The sequence below is a fragment of the Trichomycterus rosablanca genome, chromosome 12, assembly GCF_030014385.1.
Source record: "Trichomycterus rosablanca isolate fTriRos1 chromosome 12, fTriRos1.hap1, whole genome shotgun sequence".
Taxonomy (NCBI): Eukaryota; Metazoa; Chordata; class Actinopteri; order Siluriformes; family Trichomycteridae; genus Trichomycterus; species Trichomycterus rosablanca.
Genome location: NC_085999.1, coordinates 4,917,967 through 4,943,555, shown reverse-complemented (window position 1 = coordinate 4,943,555; position 25,589 = coordinate 4,917,967).

The window sequence follows — 25,589 nt, the reverse complement described above, 5'->3', positions numbered from 1 at the left end:
AATCTTCTGCAGGAGCTCAGAGACTGCTGCACCCTATTTGTATGTTTAATCGCGTAAACGTGTGCACAGGTGGAGTTTCAAGCTTCAGCCAGAGCCTAAACACGTCTGGAGCCACTTTTCCGGGTGACATGACAGTGCATTCTTTGCAAGACCACGAAAGGGGGTGGCGGTTTCCTCGAGTGCTTTCTTCCTTTTCGACTGTTATTTCTCCTTGTTGTTGTTTATATAGTTCTGTTTATTTACAGTCTTACAAACAGATGTAGTTGGCATCTGTTGCACCGGTGGCTCGGTTCCCTCATGGGTCAGTGGATTTTTGGAGGGGGGTGTAGGAGGTGAGTGTATACCTCAGGCAGTCAGGCTGATCCCTCCCTCCTCCAGCACGACACATCAGGAATGGTTATGCTAATGTGTGGGGGAGGGCGGCAGTGCCAGCTAATCGAGAATCCTTTACTTCCCCCACAGAGGATCCCATCTGCCCCGGCCTAGTGTGAAACACAAACAAAAAACAACCACTGCAGGAATGAAACCTGTTTCCTTTCCTTTTTGTTTTTTTTTACCTCTGCTCTTATTTAGTTCTCTACCTTTTGCTTCTTTTCCTTTTAGGAAAGCTACATGCCTTAAGGAATTGTGGTTAAATATAGCGATTGTGCTGGGTGTACTGAGAAAAGAAACAAGCAGCTTTTTTCCTTTTTAGATGGAAACAAGTGCTTTTAGTGGTCTCTCCCCCACCTCCGATTTATTCTCTGGGCCATTCAGCCAACAAAGGGGAGTTTTAGCCTCTATGGTTCAGCAGGCTCGGCGATCTCCATCAGAAAGAGGGCTTGTAGTTGACATGCTAATTGCTGCAAAAAAGTAATTGAAGGAATCCATCACAATGAGACTCCTCTTAAGTCATGTTTCCACCATAATAATGTTTACAATGGCATTAAAATAAAAGTGATTTCTTTGTTTGGTTAAATGAAACAAAAACTCAACTCTCATTTAAACTTTTATATCTAAGTGCAACTGTGTTAAAACTGGGTTGGAAAGCAGAATGTTTTACCTTTCAAAGTTGTATAGAATCATCTGTAATATTTTTTTTGTATTTGTTTTTATTTAAATATCAACCCACTTTAATGCTGCACAGCTTTACCATCCTGAATATGGATCCTAGATCCAAGTTCTAGTGTGTGTGTGTGTGTGTGTGAATTTGTGTGATGTTAATAGTGCATACGAGTTAATAGGTATGAAAGAGAGGAGGGTTAGTAAATGAATTAGAGGATGAATAAATAAGATAAGATTCCATTATTGGGGAAATTCGAGAGAATAAATGAATGATTAAATTAATGAATGGATGAATGTATGAGTAAGTGAGTGAGCGAGCGACCGAGTGAGTGAAGAGGTGAAGTGCATTAGTTTGTATGAGATTTGATGAGTAAGTGAAGTGGTGTGGGTGCATTAGACTGTATAACAATTCGTAGGTGTGGATGAATGAATTTATGATTTATAATAAATAAATGAATTAATGAATAAATGATGTGTGTGTGTGTGTGTGTGTGTGTGTCACTGAGTGTGTGTGAGGTGGTTTTGAAACTTTAGTCTGTATAAGAGTTAATAGGTGTGGAGAAGACAAGCAGAGTTAGTAAATACATTAATAAAAAATGAAATGAATGAATTAATAGTGAATGAATTAATTAATTAATTAATTAATGAGGAAGTGTGTGTATGAGGTGGTGTTGGAACATTAGACTGTATGAGAGTTAATATGTGTGGAGGAGAGGAGCAGGGTTAGTAGATGAATGAATGAATGAATGAATGAGCAAGTGTGTGTATGAGGTGGTGTTGGAACTTTAGTCTGTATTAAAGTTAATAGGTGTGGAGGAGAAGAGCAGAATGAATGAATGAATGAACGAGAAAGTGTGTATGTGTGTGTCTGGTGTTGGAACATTAGACTGTATGAGAGTTAATAGGTGGGAAGGAGAGGAGCAGGCTTAGTAAATGAATGAATGAACAAATGAATTAATGAATAAGGATGTATGTGTCTGTGTGTATGTATGTATGAGGTGGTGTTGGAACATCAGACTATATGAGAGTTAATGCGTGGAGGAGAGGAGCAGGGTTAGTGAATGAATGAATGAATGAATGAACAAATGAATGAATGAGGATGTGTGTGTGTGTAGTGAGGGAGCATTAGTCTGTATAAAAGTTAATAGGTGTGGAGAAGACGAGCAGGATTAGTAATTGAATGAATGAGACACTGAATAAATTAATGAATGAATGAATAAGGAAGTGTGTGTATGAGGTGGTGTTGGAACTTTAGTCTTTATAAGAGTTAATAGGTGTGGAGGAAATTGAGCAGAGTTAGTAGATCATTGAATGAATAAGGATTTGTGTGTGTGTGTGTATGTGTGTGTGTGTGTGTGTATGTGTATCTGTGTGTGCATGTGTGTAAGTGTGTGTGTAGTCTTTATAAGTGTTAATAGTTGTGGAGGAGATTGAGCAGAGTTAGTGGATCATTGAATGAATGAGGATGTGTGTGTGTATGTGTGTGGGTATATGTGTGTGTGTGTGTGTCTAGTCTTTATAAGAGTTAATAGGTGTGGAGAAGAGGAGCAGGCCTTCACACTGAGGGTCAGTCTTGGCATGCTGGGAGAGCACAAAGCAGGTTCAGGCCATATGGTCAGCACTGCTTCACCATATGATTGACCATCCGCTTGTTGAAGCCTGACTTCTTCACTCCATGCTTCACCGGGTCAAGTTCACTCAGCCCTGTACTGGTCAGTCTTCAGTAATCCAGATGGAACTACATCACTGCACTTCTATCAAGCTCATGGATTGCCATGCCAGCTCGGTGGATTGAGGACCCTGATACAGGGTGTCTGCAAATGTTTATTAGATCTATAATGATGAAGATGATGAATGTGAAGGGATGCACCCAAGTGTATTATTTCCTTACACAGCTGTTGATTTCTACAAATGTAAAACGTCAGTTATATGTGTTTATTGATTTAATGTTGTTGTGAACAATAGTTCATCTTGGTTGGTTCACCACCACATTTTGTCACAAAAGATCAGCATTTAAGTATTTCAGCTCACTGCCAAGCCATTACAGAAATAAAACTGTCAGCCATACAAGTTTCAGCTTGTATTTCTGTTGTGTACACTGTTAGCTGAACGTTCGAGGTTTAACAAGTTTAAATGAAGGACATAAATAAGCTAATAAAGACAACAGGAAGACGTTGGAGACAGACAGACAGTATAAGCAGTGCTTGATTGAGTTATCCAGCAGCTAATGATGATAACAAACTGCCCACGTCTGCACAGGAAAATGAACATAGTTCTGTCCCAAATATAAGCAAATTTCTGTAAATTAATTATAAAATAAAATAATACACTAATGTATTATTGTGAGAAATTATTATCATCAGAATGTTACAGACAGCCTGTTTGCATTCAGTGTGCAGTTAAGCTGTTGCATGTGCTTTACTTTATTTCTGGGTTTGATAGTGTGGTGAAAAACAATAATTCAGACAGAAAGATGTCGACTGGACGCCTACACAGACATAATTAGCAATGTCCGAGAGGGGGGTGGTTGAAGGCCTGCGATGAATTGGTGACACGTCCAGGGTATTCCTGCCCTGCACTCACTGTTTCCCCGTGAAACCAGACCCACACGACAATGACCAGGATAAAATAGTGGATTAAAATGCACTAAATGGCCAAATATCCTTATTACTGAGTTGTTTAATTACTAATTACTAAGGTAATTGCCAATTATCTTGGTAATTTAAGTAAGTACTTAGTAATTAATAATTGCCAGGTTGCCACTGTTGGGCCCTTGAGCAAGGCCCTTAACCCTTAACCCTCAATTGCTTAGACAATATACTGTCACTGTACTGTAAGTCGCTTAGGATAAAAGTGTCTGCTAAATGCAAAAAATGTAAATGTAATAATTAATAAGGTGTTTCAGCCACACCCATTTACATTTACATTTGTGCCATTTCGCAGACACTTTTATCCAAAGTGACTGAGCAAATATTACTGAACACAATTTAAGGGTTAAGGGCCTTGTTCAGGGAGCCAATAGTAGCAACTTCTGATTACTAGTCCAGTACCTGATTACTAGTCCAGTACCTTAACCACTGAGCTACCACACCCATTGCTAAAAAGTGCATATCATTGATTTAATATAAAATAAATTATAAGGTTTAAACATTTAAAAAGCCATTCTGCAGTTCTAGCATGGCTGTGTCTCAATGCACAAGTAAGATTCAAAAAGACATGATTTGGCGATGAATTGGAGTATCAGCTGTGAGCAAAGCGGTGTCTGACCTTACAAATTATTGTTTGTATGAACTGACACAAATTTTTGTAAAAGCCTACCCAGTGGAGTAAAGTTAAGGGGCATCATAATTCATGATGCCACGGTTTTCCAACTGGGACGTCCAACAAGCTCATTGTCAGGTGTCCACATACAACAGTAGCTGTATTTGAATTGAATGTTTGTTTATTAGGGCTCATTGGCCTAACAGACAACACTTTTTTAATGTATTTATTTGTGTAACAAATCCACCTGCCACAAAGATTGGCAGGGAGCGCAGGTTACAGTATCATGCCCATTTGCCATGCTATTATGGCCATCAGGAAGCATGAAGGTGTGTATGACTTTTTATTTAATCATGGGCTATTCTACACAGAGTTGCTGACTTCACTGTTGCCAACCTGCTGTTGATTCTGGTTCGGCGTGGTCCTGTCTATTTTATGTTTATGTTTTTTTCAGGGAACAGCGCTTTTTGACAGTCACATCTGAATTGTTTTGGACGGGATCCACTGCTTGGGCTAGGCCAGTTGGTGGAGTGGATGTACCACTCTTTTTAGATTTTATATTTACTTTTTGTATTAAGTCCCCTTTTTGGAGAGCTTTCATACTGCTGCAGTAATTTGTTATGTTGTGCTTTTATCTGTTTGCACTTTTCATTTTAGTTTGATGTTATAGTAAGACCATGTTCACCATGTTATTACATATAAATATAACATTTCCCAGTTCTTCGATCTGGTTGAAACAAACGCACTTGCTAACAGATTTCCATCATGCTGTTGACATTTTCTCAGATTATCCATGTATATTTTAGGAGCATTGTTGAAATATCTCAGTGGCTCACAGACAGCTACAGCTGCAGGCCCTGTCGAGCCCTCAACACATTTTGTGGCAGGAGGGTTTACACTACAGCAGCTTTCTGGACTTCTGTAACTAGGCCAAAGCGCTGAATGCTCGGAGTGCATGAACGAATGTAGGCTGCACGGTACGTCTGCAGAGCATTCGTGTTTATCTGAGACTCACTTCTACCTTGGATCTTATGCGACACAATTCTGTTTCTGATTGTAACTTATATTTAATAAAACAACATGCTGGTTATGTATTCTATTTAAAGCAGACAATGAATAAATGAATAAATAAACGAATACATTTATTTATAAAATAAATCAATGCATAATCAGCAGGCTCTCACTTCTATACAATCTAAAATAAGTAAAATGTATATTTTATATTTACACAGTACAGTACAGAAGATATATAACTATGTTATTTATAAATAAGTAAGTGTAAATGTCTCGGTTGTATATTTTTTTAAAACTGGGTATTGCTGTGGGTGCCATGGTGGCACAGGGTGCCATACAGCAAAGTGGGTCCTAGTACTTCCTTTTACATTTTACTACCAGTCACGTAGCACTGTCGCCTCACAGCAAGAAGGTCCTGAGTTCGATCCCCAGGTGGGGCTGTCCGGGTCCTTTCTGTGAGGAGTTTACATGCTCTCCCCGTGTCTGTGTGGGTTTCCTCCAGGTGCTCCAGTTTCCTCCCACAGTCCAAAGATGTACAAGTGAGGTGAATTGGAGATACAAAATTGTCCATGACTGTGTTCGATATAACCTTGTGAACTTGTGTTTCTGTCATGAATGTAACGGAAGTGTAAAACATGACGTTAAAATCCTAATAAACAAACAAACTACCAGTCACTGTCTGTAAGATATTGGGCATTATAAAAAATTTTTTATGAAAACATTACAAAAACAGGAGGTGGATTTTGGACCCACCACAATCCTGACCAGGATAAAGCAGTAAGTGAAAAATGAGTGAATGTCACTGCTGTGTAAAAGGATGGTAAATGTGATGTTAAAAAGTGTGCACTGATATACTGACTTATTCATTTATTATTATTATTATTATTATTATTATTATTATTATTATTATTATCTTCTTTGGAAATTATATTTTTTCATTCTGTTCTATTTGACTCGTCTAATAAATTACTTTTAGTCACCAGTTTACTCTTCATCCATTCATCCTAAAAATGCTGAATCGTTCACAAAATAAAAATATAGCTAACTTTCTTTAATATACTTGTTACCCACTTTGCTATAATGAAGTGGCAGGGAGACTTGTAGTGTTTCTAAATTGTATATTCATGAATACATCATAAACAATTCTAAACTTTTATTATTCCTCTCTGGAGATTATTTTAACAGTTTAAAATAACACATGGGTGATACTTTTCTTTTTAAACAGTGCAGAAACCTGTATGCTAATGTCTCAGCTCTCTTATCCAGTTTGCCATCGGGAGTCTTATCAGCTGCTTCAGTTCTCTTTCTGTGTTAAATTCAATCACCTCTTTTAACCCCAAATGCTATTAGCACCTCCACTGCTGGATTAATTCCACTGTATAGGTTTTTCTGCCCCCATTGTTTAGAAGTTTACCTTTCATCAAAGAGAATGAATCCACATCTCCCATAGAGAGGCTCAGAAAGCGGGTGAGCTGATAATCAGGGCTTTGATTAGATTTGCGCTCGGCAGGCAGCACAGTGCAGATGCTGAGACTCTAAATGACCACATCTCTTCATGATGCCCAGGAACACGAGCTGTCCCAACATTACTGTTACTGAAGGACATTTACTGATGTTGTTATGATGTACTTTATTGCTCCCTGGGAGGAAAGCTGGAAAATATCTAAGAGTAAATGATTAGGAATAATATTGCATTACTAAATACTAAATTATCTGGATAGGGTTTCAGTGTGTCCCAGGTCTAAATGTTGGTGAGAAAAGAGATGATTTTTAGATGCTAAGTAATAAATAAAAGCATTTATTATATTTTGTGCTGGACTGTAAATAAATATTGATGAGGATTTAGGACTAGAACAAATCTTGGTCTGGTAAGCCGGTCATTGTTACCGCAGAATAATGTTTTAATCCAGCTAAAACCTATTTAACACACTGCCGATAATATAGATGTCTTTAATAATGAATAACTGATATTATAAAATAATGTACACACATACACACCTTCTGGCTCAGTTTAGTAGAGTATTGCCCTACTGCTTCGTGGTCAGGGTCACAGTAGGTCCAGTTTTCCCAGAATCACTGGGAGCAATGCAGTAATTTCGATTAAAATGTTATGGTGTCACAATTATCTTAATAATAATAATAATAATTAATCTGTGGAAGTGGAGGGTCATCCATCGTATGGCATTCTTGGAGCTGAGAGGGTTATGGGTTTTGCTCAAAGGCCCAACAGTGACCCAACAGATGTGGAATTCAAACCCCCAATCTTTTGATTAATAACCGCAACTCTACCTACTAGACTACCACTGTCCCTATAATAATAAAAACCTTTATTTTATCAACTTTGCCACAAACTTCCCAAAAGGGAATGTGACTAAAAGCAAATGAGGTGTGTGTGTTCCCACTTCGGCCACTCCACAAATGGCAGCATGGGAGGTGATGATGTAGAAGGGTTTGCCGAATCTCTCACCTCGATGGCGAGGCAGAGACGAGGTGCTGGGGAGGGAAGTCGACACATAGAGCTAACACCGTTCTGAAATGTTTGTCTATTCCTTTAACCGGATAAAAGCAGGAAGGACCGGCTGTTGCCACACACCCATTACTACCACAATACACATGATCAACTAATTGCTTTAATTGGACGTAAAAAGGCTTCGTTTGTTTAGCACGTGTTTGAAAACAAGGTAAACTCGCATTGCAGCTTTAACATCCATTTTTTGAGATGCTTAACCTACATGCCATTGATCTAAATGATTGCTTATTTGAGTGCTAATAAAAAGGCGCTAATCTCTCGCAGGCCAGCGTACACTTATACAGCCAATCCACCAGATCCATGTTTTTGGCTGATGGGTGGAAACCAGAGCTGTAATATACAATATATTGTAATCACTATAATCACTGAAAGTGTTGTTGGTAAATTGTTTGAAAGCGTGTGCCATAAGTGGAGATTTTTTTACAGTTTTTTTTTTTTAGATTAGGGTCGACAATCTCAAAAACCTTTATTGCTCTTACTCGGATGGCACATGTACGTGCTGTAATATTCTAATCACTGAAAGTGCTGTTAGTAAATTGTGAGGAAGTGATGCATCAATATTTTTTGATGACAGAGCAGGGTGTTGTCAACGTCCGTTTATCCGCAAGATATATTTTCAATTTGACAGGATTAAGGGCCTCTTTATATAAACAGGTCCGGGCTTGTAACTGAAAAGCCAATCAACATTTTATTCAGAGTTTAAAACCCTTTGGCAAACTGTCATTTGCATCATGGTCGGACTAGTTTGGTTAACCATACTATGTGTATAAATGAAAAAAAATGATCTGAATATAAATGAAAAACAAGGTTATGTCATGTATTCTATGCCAATAAGAGTTTAAACAAGGGCCAGCTGTAGCCTAGTGGTTAAGGTACTAGGCCAGTGACCAGAGGGTTGCTGGTTTAAGCCCAACCACTGCCAGGTTGTCACTGTTGGGCCCTTGAGCAAGGCCCTTAACCCTCAATTGCTCAGACTGTATACTGTAACTGTAATGAAAGTTGCTTTGGATAAAGGCGTCTGCTAAATGTGGAAAAAGTAAATGTAAATTACAATTAATATAGCCTTAAAATGTATTTTTTAAATAATGTGTGTATGTGTCAGTGGACACATAGTTGTACAATCATTTATATTTATCATATTGATTAGTGTAAAGGTTGATTGCAGGTGGCACGGTGGCTAAGTGGGTAGCACTGTCGCCTCACAGCAAGAAGGTCCTGGGTTCCTTTCTGTGTGGAGTTTGCATGTTCTCCCCGTGTCCGCATGGGTTTCCTCCAGGAGCTCGGTTTCCTCCCACAGTCCAATGACGTGCAAGTGAGGTGAATTGGAGATACAAAATTGTCCATGACTGTGTTCAATGTAACCTTGTGAACTGATGGTCTGTTGGTCCTGGTTTCTATAAAGTTGCTTTGAGACAATGCCCACTGTAAAAAGCTTTATAGAAATAAATTTGACTTGACTTGACTTGATGAACCTTGTGTAATAATACTGTTCCTGTAATAAATGTAACCAAAGTAAAAATTCTAATAAACAAACAATAAAGGTTGATAGCGGTAAAACAATGAATCTAGGGCAGGCAGAATGCCTTAATTAGTCATATACATATACATGCATACTGTACAATGAAACTAATTTTGCAGATATCACAGCTTGATTGGAAGTTGGGGTCAGAGCGCAGGGTCAGCCATTGTACGATGCCCCTGGAGCCAAGTGGGTTATGCCAGGATTTAAACACACACCTTTCTATATACATTTATTGTCATTCTACATGTACAACAAGATTTAGTGTGCTCCACTAAAGTAATATATATATATACACCAATCAGGCATAACATTATGACCACCTCCTTGTTTCTACACTCACTGTCCATTTTATCAGCTCCACTTACCATATAGAAGCACTTTGTAGTTCTACAATTACTGACTGTAGTCCATCTGTTTCTTTACATACTTATTTAGCCTGCTTTCACCCTGTTCTTCAATGGTCAGGACCCCCACAGGGCCACCACAGAGCAGGTATTATTTGGGTGGTGGGTCATTCTCAGCACTGTAGTGACACTGACATAGTGGTGGTGTGTTAGTGTGTGTTGTGCTGGTATGAGTGGATCAGACACAGCAGCGCTGCTGGAGTTTTTAAATACCGTGTCCACTCACTGTCCACTCTATTAGACATTCCTACCTAGTTGGTCCACCTTGTAGATGTAAAGTCAGAGACGATCGCTCATCTATTGCTGCTGTTTGAGTCGGTCATCCTCTAGACCTTCATCAGTGGTTACAGGACGCTGCCCATGGGGCGCTGTTGGCTGGATATTTTTGGTTGGTGGACTATTCTTAGTCCAGCAGTGACAGTGAGGTGTTTAAAAACTCCATCAGTGCTGCTGTGTCTGATCCACTCATACCAGCACAACACACACTAACACACCACCACCATGATCCACCACCCAAATAATACCTGCTCTGTGGGGGTCCCGACCATTGAAGAACAGGGTGAAAGCAGGCTTAAAAGATATGTAGAGAAACAGATGGACTACAGTCAGTAATTGTAGAACTGCAAAGTGCTTCTATATGGTAAGTGGAGCTGATAAAATGGACAGTGAGTGTAGAAACAAGGAGGTGGTTTTAATGTTATGGCTGATCGGTGTGTGTGATATATATATATGTGTGTGTGTGTGTGTGTGGTGTGTGTGTGTGTGTGTGTGTGTGTATAAGTTTGCAAATGAGAATATGAGGTAGCTAGACTAAAGCTGTCTGATGTTATATTGTTAACAAACAGTATTGTGCATTCATTATAGTACAACTGACCCTTAATAGACACCTGTCATTGATTCATATTCTCGCATGATTTATATTTTAAAATTTTGGTTTATTGCTCTTACTCGGATGGCACATGTACGTGCTGCTTAATTAAATGAGGCTGTTGCCTGTGTGCATGTGTGTGTGTGTGTGTGTGTGTGTGTATTGGCTCTCTTTGAGCGTTATCTGGCAGCATTTGATGTGAGCCTGCCTGTCAAGTCCAACACCCACAGCAATCTGAATTTGACTCATGATCAGAATAATTATGCAGAGGAAAGAACCATCTGTCTGTCTATACTTACACTCTCCGTCTGATTAGTAAATCTAAAATATTCACATTTTTGTCCACTTAATTTAAGCCCAGGCTGGGATATTCATCTCTATGCAAATGCAAACCTTCAATTTTTACATCGTTCAGAGGCATGCCTGAGTAAGTGTGTGTGTGTGTGTGTGTTTGGAAAAGAGGCCCAGTCCAGGAATAGACAGAACCCCTGCAGGGAGAACCATCAAGCACAGGTGTCATGTGACCAACTGGTGTAGCACATTTATCCCCTCGCAGCGCCCTCCACATGCACGCACACCCTCCTCGCTTTAACACCAGACTGTCATATGCAGAGCTCTGATAGGTTCGCTCGCACCCAGGCTGACTGTATTGATGGCACATGAAGGGTAGAAGTGGCGATGCGGCTGCAGCCGTTTCACAGCCGGTCTTAAATAGCTTAGCATACTGACCAAATGTCCCACCTGTGTAGATTCACATCAAACAGAGACACTTCATTAACCACGCAAAGATCCAGAAAGAACCAACATTCAGAGTGAATGAAAGAACCGTAAAATGCAAATGAAATTATAATCGCAATGCTAATCGAGTAATTGGTTTATATCATTATTAGTGCTGCTTTTTTTATAGCTGAAAATGCAAATGACCTTTAGGGATGTCGGGGTCACCAAGGAGCCAAGGAAGAATTTTTTGTTGTCATAGAATAAAATAGAATACAGTAGAATAGAATGCCTGTATTTGTCATATTTACATATACACGTATACAGTTCAATGAAATTCTTTCTTTGCATATATTATAAATATATTATATATATATGATATATATATATATTAGGGCTGTCGAAGTTAACGCGATAATAACGCATTAACGCGACCTCAATTTAACGCGATTAAAAAAAATAGTGCCGTTAACGCAGATTCTAGTTCATGTTGAGACTTGACTGGTAGAACAAACATTTTAATGTCGGACTTGCCACCGTTTTTCATTTGCGGTTTGTTAACATAATGTAACCGATCGTGGTAGTGATGTACTTGCTTAATAAAGAAATAAATACACGCTATACTCACAAGTTGTCGGGAGCAGAACACTTTATTACACTTAATTAACTTCTTCTTCTGTACCGAATACCGGAAAGCTGAGTCAAGCACGTTAGTTCATGAACTATGGAAGCCCCAAAGGGTCAAAACACACTCACTTCGTGTAGAAACGTCCATCAAACCATTGTCACGATACAACCACAGAAAAGTCTGTTACAATAACTACGCCTTATCCCACCTAAAGCACCGCTGATCTACAATGTTTGCTGATGGAGAAATTCTAAACTACAATCTGACATTTACTGCCTAATATGTGAGTGAATAAAACTCCCTTACAGTTTTCTCTTGTCCCAGCAGTTTTTAACATCAGTACATTTAGCATAAAATGTGTTCACCATTTAAATTGTAACATTTCACTTAAAAATCCTTGTTTTCTATAACATTTACACAGTTTTTTTTAAATGCGATTAATCGTCTGGTATGTGGACTAAATATGGGAGCTAAATATGGGAAAATAGGGCCAGAAGTATGTGGACTACTGACAATGAATTTGTTAAACATGCTATTCAAAATCAAGTAACATTACAGTCTTGACTCATTTGGAAAGGCTGTCCACAGTATTAAGGAATGTGTCTGTCGGACTTACCCCTACATTTACATTACATTTTAAGCATTTAGCAGAAGCTTTTATCCAAAGCGACTTACAGTACAGTGGCAGTATACAGTCTAAGCAATTTAGGGTTAAGGGCCTTTGTTTAAGGGTCCAACAATGGCAACCGGATTGGTGCAAATTCAGTCCAAAGAAAGTGAGGTCAGACCCTGGTGTTGGACATAATTAATTTCTTTATGTACTGATTCATCTTCACTAAACACTCTGTCATGATGATGGTCGTGTTAAGTCCAAAGCATCGGACTGAACCTTGGACCTTGAACCTTTGTGGCATCAACGCTACATGCTGAGCCATGAGCCATTTAGATAAATCAGTATGGATCAATACAGTGAGATCTAAACAGCAACAAGTCCAGCACCTCTGTTACTGAGAGCAATAGAAGCGATGATATCATAAATAAATATCAGCAGTGGTGCTTGTGTATCTCAGCTGTCTCTGACCTGTTGATAGCACACACATCATGTCTGAAGCCTGCAGTGTAATCATCACTAATGTTACGTAACGTGCACGGTACACTCCGTCTGTAGTGCATGTTTGTTCACACTCACATGTTTGTGTCAGCACCTGGTGTTTATCCTGAATACACATCTGTGTGTTAATTAATTTTGCTTTAGTTTCAGCGTGGTTAGCCACATGCTACCACAGCTCTCAAAGCTTGGTTACATTTCTGCCAAAGCTTGAGAACTAAATGTGCTGAACGTGAACTGCCAATTCAAAATTAGCTGAGAGATTAATGCTCTGTGACGAACTGGTGCCTGGTACCCTGTACAAAAAGTAGTTTCAGAGTCACCATGACTGGGTGATTAATATAGATGGACGGACGGACGGACGGACGGACGGACGGACAGACAGACAGACAGACCGGTAAATAGATAGGTAGATGCAGTAGATAGACAGACAGACAGACAGACAGGCAGGCAGGCAGGCAGGCAGGCAGGCAGGCAGGCAGATAGATAGATAGATAGATAGATAGATAGATAGATAGATAGATAGATAGATAGATAGATAGATAGATAGATAGATAGATAGATAGATAGATAGATAGATAGATAGATAGATAGATAGATAGATAGATAGATAGATTAGATAGATAGATAGATAGATAGATAGATAGATAGATAGATAGATAGATAGATAGATAGACAATACTATGTAGGTGAATAAATAGAATAAAGAAATGTATTATAATTAACTATAATAAAAGGGTCCTATGCAGTACATATTATCAGATGTGCAGTGTAGGCTTTATAAACAGGGTGGCAGATCATTCCCCATGAGTCTATCCTGATAGTCCTGATAGTGCCTCAGTGTACTATAATTTCCCGGCACAGTGAAGAAGTGTTATACAGTGAGATCGCCATTCCTTGTTACAGTGGAGCTGGATGTTGGAGCTGAGTCTGTTACTGAAAGTGCTCTGCTGTCTGACTAGAAGGTCATGGAATAAATAAAAAAATAAATTAATAGATGAATAAATAAATGAGTTAATTAAAAGGTTTCTATTTTACATGAATGGAAGGAAATCTTGCTTGTATACCGTAAAATGATCTGTGCGTGTTGCTGTGTGAGAAAAGAAGTGCTCTCATTTTCCAAAAAAAATTAATTAGCAATTGCGACGGCATATCTGGAGGGCATTCAGTTCCTGCTGACCAAGCCAGGCATGACTTTGTGTTCAAAGAAATGTCACCTTTCTTTCATCTCCTTCTGTCTGGATCTAAACTCTGACTGAGAGGAAATATCAGCTCAATACATCAGAAACAAAAGGACTGATTATTTTCTCCTTATTTTAATGTCACTTATAAACCTTTACGAATAAAGCAGTGAATCCAGGACGTTTTGTTAGCTGGGTGTGGATTCTTACTAAATGTGCTGAACCGAAAAAGTATATTCTGTCCTGCGCTCAGGTGGTACAGCGATGTGTTGTGCTAGCCCACCATTGCTGAAGTCCCCATCAGCATCTGTCGTTAATCTTTCTGATTGAGGATTAAACTTTTTTAAAGACTCTCTTTCTTTCCGTTTCCATTTCTCCCCTGTGTAATATGTACAGGTTGTGATTCATAATGTGTCATTAAGCTTAGCTCATTCTGCTGGCAAAGGATTCTGGATTATTCGTCTTATTTTCCTGCTTTTTTCCTCCTGACCCCTGAGCAGCTTCGTGTCCTGCATGATATAGATGAGCGTCTTTAAGCTCACAGACTCAAGCCAATTTTTCCTGCTACCTTATAAGGATCAGCTGCAGTACGCAGCACTAGTCAAACAATGCCTGTTTAGATTTTCGTGGCCAGATTAAATGAAAACCTTTAGTTTTGCTTTTAGGCAAATTGAATGAAAACGCTTGTTTAATGATATAATAAATCATGATATCATTATGTTTGCTCCTTTAAGGCACTCAAATGGTTAAAATAACTCAAAACAGTGTGTTTGAGCCAAACTCAAGTCAACTTTATTGTCATTATACAGGGAGGGGCAGTGGCTCGGTGGGTAGCACTTTCACTTCACAGCAAAAAGCTCCTGGATTTGATTTCAGGTGGAGCGTTCTGGGTTTTTTCTGTGTGGAGTTTGCATGTTCTCCCAGTGTTCCTCCTAAGTCCAAAGACATGCAGTCAGGTTAATTTGAGCTATTGAAATTACCCTCTGTTTGTGTATGAATGTGTGTGTGTGTTTGCTCTGTGATGTACTGGCAACCTGTACAGGGTGTTTCCTGCCCTTCGACCAGGTAATTGTACCCACTGTGACCCTGAATAGAATAAAGCGGTGGTTAAACAGCCAATAAATGAATGTCAATAAACAGGGGTGCAGTACAACCAAACACTATCTGGTTATTTCTCTGCTGCATAAATTGTAAGTCACCACAGTGCAGAGGTTTTCTTTTACCATTTAAAACAAGCAGATACAGACTGTTTTCAGATTTGTTTGATTCCTTTACTGTCATACAACAGTTTTTATTATCTGGCTTTGTTACAGCTCTTTTTCTTTTTAAAAAAAAATATATATATAAGGGGCAAAATGATGATGGAGTGAATAATGGCGTCATCATTAATAACAACAACACATTATGGGCAAGATAGTAGTGCAGATATCAGTTAATTTTCATCAGGTCAGCTCTGGGTTCCTCAGGGAAGCACTGGGTTTAAAGCTGGTTACACCCAGGAGATGGCGCCCCACCCACCCCACCATGATCTAAATGTAAGCAGAATTTGAGAGGTGGGACATTTATATTCCTAGTAAAAACCTAGGAATATGAATAAAATAATTATTTAAATAATTATTTATTTATAAAATAAAAAAAACTAGGAAAAATAGGGGACAATAGGAATATGAATAAAACAAATAATTATTTATAAAAAAAAAGGGAAAAAATAGGGGAGAGAATAGGGATATAAATAATTAAATAATTATTTAATCGAACCCAGGACCTTATTGCTGTGAGGCAACAGTGCTACCGATCAAGCCACCATGCCGCCCTAACTCGAAATATTATATTTCTTCATCTGTTTACAGTTCGAGTGTCTTTAAACATTAAGAGCCATCATTATATGGTCATATATTAGTTTTATGATGTTTGAGTAAAAGATTCTCAGTGGTAATGTGCTATTAAACAAATTTCCTTTTAAGGTGGAAGACACAGTTTTGACCACACGCACGTTTGTTTAGGTCCTACGTGCATCGTGTGTTCTCCAGTGTAATGGCCTGATCTTAGTTTCTGCTTCATCAGAAGTACTTATGGTAGAAGCCCCAAACTAAAATGTAAAAGCCTGGTGCCTTTAGGGTATATTAGAGGAGCAGGAAGTTCTCAGCTGTTTATGAAGTAATGTGCTCAAGTACAAGTAGAATGTTTTTATCTACATGTCTCCAAGTACTTTCCTTTGGACAACTGAGGCCTGAGTTCATGGTCATCCATTTTCAATTTCTGGAACCGAGAGTGTAAGTGGTTTTGCTTAAAGGCCCAACAGTGGCTTCTTGGTGGAGCTGGGATTCAAACTGTCAACTGAACCCTCAACCTTCTGATTGATAACCCAGAGCCATAACCGCTATGCTACCGCCGCCTTAAATAGGCATACAATGCTCTCAAACAAAATACCAGCATGACTCGACAGAGACAAAGCTGTTGGCGATTTTAAGACGAGATTACATGTTCTCCCCGTGTCTGTGTGGGTTTCCTCTGGGTGCTCCGGTTTCCTCCCACAGTCCAAAGACGTGCAACTGGAGATACAAAATTGTCCATGACTGTGTTTGATATTAAACTTGTGAACTGATGAATCTTGTATAACGAGTAACTACTGTACCTGTTGTGTCATTAATGTAACCAAAGTGTAAAACATGACATTAAAATCCTAATAAATAAATAAATAAATAATATTAGTTTGGCCCAGTTATGTCAAAGAGGCTAAACAACTAATCTGAAAGTAAATAGCTAGTTTGTTTGTGAGTTTTAAGTGTCCACTCAGAGCTGAACCACTGAAGTTTCAGAATTAGCCCCGGTGGTTTGGGCACTATGAAATGGTGGGGTTTTTCACCTAGCTCCCCAGGGCCAGACTCAGCAATTTAGTCTATAGGCCACCCAGGCGGGCTGTTTAGCGGAAAACACAGCCTTTGTAGGACCCAACCACACTGCTGGACATTTTCTCCAAACCACCAGAAGAAGTAAACAAGAATGAAGGGACGTTAAGTTGCAAGATCTTATCTGCAGTGGGAAGTGAAATAAGCAATTTTCCAAATATGCCACATCATTTGAAGATGTGGGATTTCAACTTCTTCACACAAACAGACCAAAATTGCACATGAAATAAGAACTAAACAAGCCATCAACCATTCTCAGATCTGTGTGTGTGTGTGTGTGTGTGTGTGTGTGTGTGTGTGTGTGTGTGTGAGTGTGTATAATAATGCTCAGTGGAATCTAATTTTCAATTCCTGTCTACAGAACAAAGAGGTCTGTGTGGAGCTTTCAGCTCAGCAGGACACGATGAGAGTGGGATTCTGTTATTTCTAACTGTTTGAAACATACCGATGCTGAACACATTTTCAAAGTTGGAAATAACTGCAAGTTAACGTGGGCAGCATGGTGGCACTGCTGGTAGAGTGGGTGCTGCACAACAACATGGGTCATGGGGTCCTTCAGTCGGAGCTTTGGACTGTGGGAGGTTTTGCATTTTGTTCTTATCTCAGCATGGGGTTCCTTCAAACTTTCCAAAAGCGTGCAGAAGGTGAACTGGCTAGTCCCAAGTTGTCGTGCATGATGGATGGATGGATGGATGGATGGATGGATGGATGGATGGATGGATGGATGGATGGATGGATGGATGGATGGATGGATAGATAGATAGATAGATAGATAGATAGATAGATAGATAGATAGATAGATAGATAGATAGATAGATAGATAGATAGATAGATAGATAGATAGATATGTATGTGTATATGTGTGTATATGTATATATGGCAAATTAAGGTGTTCCATCTACCAAAAAGTTAGTTCACTTCACATAAACTCTGTCACATTCGGAACATAAACCCTTTAATCTAAGACCTCTTTATGATGGTGAACCCCAGCACTTTACTCACTTTGAGGTTCTTAATCAGCTGTATTTACTGTGTGGGTTTAGTCTCAAAATCAGTTTTGTTTTTAGAGGTTAAATAAGGTTTAAAGATAATCAAACACAATATGTATATAATATATAGTGCATATAGCAAATATACTCTCACAGGGCTGCTGAGAGACTTTAGTGTTGAACTTCAATGGGTGCAAGGCACACAGTAACACCCTGGACGGGGCGCAAGTCCATTGCACTGCAGACACACACACACACCCATTCACCTATAGGGCAATTCAGTGTCTCCAATTAACTTGACTGCATGTTTTGGACTGTGGGAGCAAACCGGAACCCCGGAGGAAACCCACACAATCACAGGGAACACGACTACCCACTTAGCCAACGTGTCGCTCTTGTATATATACTGTATTAAATATTTCATGCAACACATTTAGTCTTTAATTTCCTTCGGGATCAATAAAGTATCTATCTATCTATTCCATCCATCCATCCATCCATCCATCTATTCCATCCGTCCGTCCGTCCGTCCGTCCATCCATCTATTCCGTCCGTCCGTCCATCCATCCATCCATCCATCCATCTATCTATCTATCTATTTATCTATCTATTCCATCCATCCATCCATCTATCTATGTTGTGCATGAAGATTATTGACCATTTCCCACCTTATTGTTTCTTTCCCCTTTCTACTCTGGTCAATGCAGTTGGTTCTGACAATGTCATCATGTTTAGAATAAAAGCTTAGACCCCTATATAGTTAAAAATAAGAGACACCAACCCAGACAACCATCTTCCCCTGACAGATTTTAAAGTGATGGCCTACGAGACCCAGAGATCCCCCCCACCCCCTCTCTGGAGCCCCAGTATGGAAAGAAATCCAGAGCTGGCAGCATTGATAGAAAGCAGCAATGCTGCTAATTAGCACAAAAATAGGAATTCAGGCAGGGGTTGGGTGTGAGGGCAGGTTCATTGATTGTACATGGTTGGGTGGGTCCCATTCAGTGTGAGGCCTCAGCTCTGATTTCAGCATGGGCCAAACTGCTGATCCCTTCCTCGCGGGATTCACGCATTCCGAGACAGTGAGACGGCCCAATCGTTTCAGAGCTTTACTGAGCCTGGACACTCTCCAGAACCACAGAACTAGTCAAAAATGCACATACAGCAGATTAGTTATACTAGAAAAAGTCTGACAATTCACAACTCTGAACACTGAGAGCACTCTCACTCTGCTTCTAAATAAAATCATCCAGAACTGGTGTATCATAGTAAAGGAGTGATCGTTACAAGAATCCTTGTGGTTTGTGTAGTTTAATATGATTAAACTGCTAAACCTGAGAATTTCATCAGCCACAACCTCCAGCGAAGCCTGATTCATCTTTCTTTAAAACAAAGGAGAGGGGTCAGAGTTAAGATGTGGACTGGAGCTTTAAACATGCTTCTATAATGATTATAGTTGATTGTGATAGTAACATTTATACAGTGTCACAAAATACTATACTAGATTGAATGCTAGATTACTGTATTGCCACTAAGCTGGTGGCATGATAACCCACCAGGTAATGTGAATGCCACACAGCTCAAGAGTTCAAACCTTGCCCACCATAATCTTGCATTCTCATGATGAACAGGCTATTGGAGATTAATAAAATATATTTTGTTCAGTCCGAAGCCCCTGTTACTTTATGGAATCATTGATACGCAAATATAAGAATTTTAGTGCCTAGTACACCTTCCCAAAAGCTCAACCCCTATTTATAATAACTTTACCGTATTGTCTAATGTGTACATGTTCATTTATACACCGACCAGGCATAATATTATGAGCACTGACAGGTGAAGTGAATAACACTGATTATCTCTTCATCACGGCACCTGTTAGTGGGGGGGATATATTAGGCAGCAAGTGAACATTTAAACCTCAAAGTTGATGTTAGAAGCAGGAAAAATGGGCGAGCGTGAGGATGACTAGACGACGGGGTCAGAGCATCTCCAATACTGCAGCTCTTGTGGGGTGTTCCCGGTCTGCAGTGGTCAGTATGGTTCAGGGAAGGAACAGTGGTAAACCGGCGACAGGGTCATGGGCGGCCAAGGCTCACTGATGCACGTGGGGAGCGAAGGCTGGCCCGTGTGGTCGAGCTACTGTAGCTCAAACTGCTGAAGAAGTTAATGCTGGTTCTGATAGAAAGGTGTCAGAATACACAGTGCATCACAGTTTGTTGCATATGGGGCAGCAAAAGGGGGGGCAACACCATATTAGAAAGGTGGTCATAGTGTTATGCCTAATCGGTGTATGTGATTTTAAAAAATCTAAATGAAGCCAATGGTTTTTAAGACGTCTCATGTCTATGTATTGCTGCAACTGGTTGTCAAGGTCTGTGGAATAAGTTAAATTAAGCAATAATCAGTTTCATGTCATCACATTTATTAGCATACTGTACATTAAATGCGGTCAGATGTGTGCTCTGCCATGACCCATTGCGGTTTAAATACCTGCAGTCGTCAAATCGTTCTGCTTGCACATCCATCTATGTCTGAATGTCATATGGGACAGTGGTAGCCTAATGGGTAGAGCTTTGGGGTATCAATTGAAAGGTTGACAGTTTGAATCCCAGCTCTGCCATGTAGCCACTGTTGGGCCCTCCCGGGGTGCTGTACAATGGCTGACCCTGCGCTCTGACCCCAACTTCCAAAACAAGCTGGGATATGCAAAAAAAGAATATTGTTGTACTGTACACGTGTATCTGTATATATGACAAATAAAAGCATTCTATTCTATAGCTCGTAATCATTTGCAATGCTACCTGAAATTATTTTAGGGTTAAACTTTAAACTTTAAAATGATTATTTTAATATGTGTTGCGTGTGCAGATTGTTTCAGTGTTTCTATTAATATGCAGTTACAGGCCTGCGTTGCGTCTGTATTGTTTTCCTAATGAAACTTTACGTTGGCGGTGGAGACACGGAGATGAGAGAGCACTTGTGAGTGTGTTCCTCAGGGAATCTTTCAAGTTGTTTCACAGATTGTTTCCTTTTTATTTTGCGTACGAAGGCAGGTAGAATAAACTGCGTCTGCCCTGTTCATTTATAGCTGAGATGTGTTTGAAGTGAAAACAGAAAAAAAACCAGGATGTGTGTATTAACATCTCTCACTTCCTTCTTTTCCCTCAGTGAGTTAAGATTGTTGCGTTTATAATAACCCTGACGTTTATTTTTTTATATTCTTGCATCCTCAACACAGTTAATTCAGCTCCATTTGTTAAGGCTGCTTTATGCTTCTGTTCGTAGTTATCCAATGCTGCCCGAGACTCTGAAAGTACAGGAAGGACCCGGACCGCCCTACCTGGGGATCGAACCCAGGACCTTCTTGCTGTGAGGCGACAGTGCTACCCACCGAACCACCGTGCCCAGAACTACCTACAGTTGTAGCTAATTACATTCAAGTAGTCAAGCGTTAAGGGCCTTGCTCACGGCAGGGGAAACTTGGTGGTGGTGGTGGGGCTTGAACCAACAACCTGGTTCAGTACCTTAACCACTGAGCTACCAGTGCCTGATGCAACACAGTGGTATTCATACCCGTCACAACTTTTTGGAACATGTTCCAGCCATTTAAATAAAAATAAGTAAATTTACATGAAAAAATGTAATCAATATTTTAGGCTTTTACTGTTTTTAATTGAACACAAGTCAGAAATTATTTGCAAATCATTGCTGCCAATTTTTATTGACATTAAAGCTACTGTCCCAAGTTTTCTGGAAAATATGTCTAAAATGTCTCAGTTTACTAATCTATGGGTACTACCCATCCACCTCTACCTATCTACCCATCCTCTTGTCTGATGGATGGCAGAAGAACCTCTTATTGTTCTTTTAATTTGTATTTTCATCAACTGCTTTATCCTGGTCAGGGTCACAGAGTGGCCAATCTGTCTTTATGTTCACACGGCTAATTTCAACAGTTCTTACCAAACCTGTAAACTAATACCAGCTCCTAGATTTGCTTGTTTACTTTTACAAATTAAACCTAGTAATTGAAACCCATCTTTAAATAATAAAGTTACATTCTCTTTTTAAAATGCATGTAAATTATCCATTTATTAAAATATTAAACATACAATATCATATTGACTTTGATATCTTATTGTGTTACTTCATTTATGAGAAGTAGCTTGACAAAGTGGCCTTAAGCTGAGTCTTAGGAGCGTGCAAACATATGATGGAGAAACTGAATAATGGGACAGTGGTAGCCTAGTGGGTAGAGCTTTGGGCTATCAACTGAAAGGTTGAGTTCAAATCCCAGCTGTGCCATGCAGGCACTGTTGGGCCCTTGAGCAAGGCCTTAACCCTCTCTGCTCCAGGAGCACCGTACAATGGCTGACCCTGCACTCTGACTTTGAAGATATGTGAAGAAAGAATTTTTCGTTGTACTGTACATCTGTATATGTATATATGACAAATAAAAGCTTTCTATTCTATAAGAAGAACTGAGCTAAGGAAACAGAAACAGACAGTAATATGCTCGTGGATCTGTAAATACAGAATGACAGAAAGACCATCCAGAAATCCTTGGGTGGAGATTGTCTATTATATCTGTTATAACTGTTGTCTTATAAACTCAACCACAAATGTTCATGTGTAATGTTTAATGTATACGAAGTATATAGTATGTTTACCCTATACAGTAAAATAGATAAGTTACAGTCAGTAATTGTATACCAACAAAGGTTATCTATAGGGCAGGTGTAACTTATAAAAGAATCACTGAATGAACACACCAGAAATGTGTATCTAAAAAGTGTATGTGCAGTAACGTGGTGAACCAGAACAATCACACATCTACATTTTTTACCAATCAACTGTCTCTTAAAAAGGATTAAGAAGTTACTGGAAACAGTGAGCTGAACTGAAAGCGTATGTATTGGATGGAAGGTTGTTTACACTTCACACAGCACTCATGTTACTGTTGTGTTGTGTGTGCCTACAGTACCACCAACTGGCTGAATACCACTGCTTTATATGTAAACAGTTGAAGTCAGTAGTTTATCCACCTGTAAGAGACGTGTACTGTTGAAGTAAATCATTTACTTGTACGTGCATTTAATGGCACGCATAGATTTGTAATTGTTTTGCTAACTGTTCTTGTTTGTGTCTTTATAATTGAAGCACTTTTCAATTTTGTCCAAAACAGCTGTTGACAAATTTGTGTTCTTTGAGAAGTGTGTCAGTTTCATGACAACCCTCCTAGAATTAACAAACAGTAATATACAGTATATTATCCATTAAGTGGTGTTTGGACTGTTTTCTCTGTTACGGTCTGGGAAGCATTTTTGCTCCTTGAAGGCCAAGACTACCGCAAGCTATTTGTACTTCATGTACTACTTATTTGTACATAATAATCACAACGTTCACAACATTATAGACAGAAAGATAGATCACTTTATTATTCCCAAAGGGAAAGTAATGTTGCACATTATTATGTTCAGTATGTACAGTAACCATTATAATGTTACTATGTTCAGCATTTGTTTGGGCGGCACGGTGGCTCAGTGGGTAGCACTGTCGCCTCACAGCAAGAAGGTCCTGGGTTCGATCCCCAGGCGGGGTGGTGTCTGTGTGGGTTTCCTCCGGGATCTCCGGTTTCCTCCCACAGTCCAAAAACATGCAGTCAGGTTAATTGGAGATACTGAATTGCCCTCTCGGTGAATGGGTGTGTGTGTGTGTATGTGTGTCTACCCTGCGATGGACTGGCACCCCGTCCAGGGTGTTACTGTGTGCCTTGCGCCCATTGAAAAGCTGGCTCCAGCACCGCCCCGACCCTAATTTGAAAAGCAGTTAAGACAGTGAGTAAGTGAGCATTTGTTTTCCTTTTTCTCTTTAAATTGCTCCTATTTTTGTAATGACAGTTAAAATGTCTACACTTTTTTTACATTTTAAAAAACATTTCTTTCCTGTAGTAATATTTTTGTCCAATTCTGTAATTATTCATGTGGTCAGGCACTTACAAAAGCATTTCACAGCCAGTTGTACTGTGTATGACTTTGTATGTAACAAATAAACTTTGATTAGATTGACCTAACCTAATTCATCCTTGTTCTCTATAACATATACCAACAGTTGATGACTTTTCTGTACCCAAATAACTAGGGCTGGTTTAACTGCACCCATTACAATCTACATGATGGTCAGATGTAATCCAAGAACCACTGAAAAGCAGGTCTGATTTGAACTAGAAGCTGTGGGAACATAAATGAAACCGTCCATAATGAACTGAGCTTTACTTTGCGGTTGATTTAGAAATCACAGAGCAAAAAAAGCTCCTGATTCTGCTTTTATTTGTTAATGTGACCAGCAGCAAACTGCAGTTACAAGATTTTCTTGTTGCTCTTCAGCCTATAAGTCCATGGTGATGTCAAGCTCACTTGACATTGGACTGTGTTCTCAACAATTAGACAGCTTCTCTACCGTACCGTACCTACATTATGACCATCATGATTTTGGGGTAGTTTTTGGAATTAACCAGATGGATTTTTAGTAAGGAGAAACAGTTTCGTGTGTTTCATGATGACTTGAACTGTATAAATAAGAGAAACTCGACACACAGAGCATGTGAGAGCGATGGCTGGTTGAGGTTTTTGGCAGGCTGCACTGGCAGAATGTGATAAGCCCTCATTAGTACTCAGTGGCTTCCCGCTGTCCTGTTTATATTACAATAATTATCCCTCCGTACACCTTTCTGCAGCAAAGACACACGGCACAACGTTTCAACACATCCTGTAGCGTTTATTCCCTCAATCCCTCGTCTGCTTTTCTTCTGCTCCGTCTCACTGCCTTTGTACAAGCTGGTATTTTTCATTAGCACCGAAATGGGAATAAATTCATTCATCTCTCTCTCTCTCGCTCTCTCTCTCTCTCTCACACACACACACACACACACACACACACACACACACACACACACACACTCTCTCTCTCTCTCCCTCTCTTTCTGTAATGATGCTTCATTATCTACACCACCATCTGCAGGTCTGATACATGAAACAAGCTGTTGCTCTTTAGCTACAGTATATCTACGAATAATAATGCGCACACACACACACACACACACATGTGTAGAGTCGATACAGCTGTAATGTCACATGTAAATAGATTTTAACCTTGTACTAATTCTTCTATCTGAAAACCATTATACAAAACAATAACTCATATTAGTATTTGCTTTGAAAATGTCCCAATTAGGTCGGCACGGTGGCTCGGTGAGTAGCACTGTCACCTCACAGCAAGAAGGTCCTGGGTTCAATCCCCAGGCGGGGCGGGGCGGTCCGGGTCCTTTCTATATGAAGTTTGCATGTGTCTGTATGGGTTTATGGGTTTGCTCTGCAGTCCAAAAACATGCAGTCAGGTTAACTGGAGACAC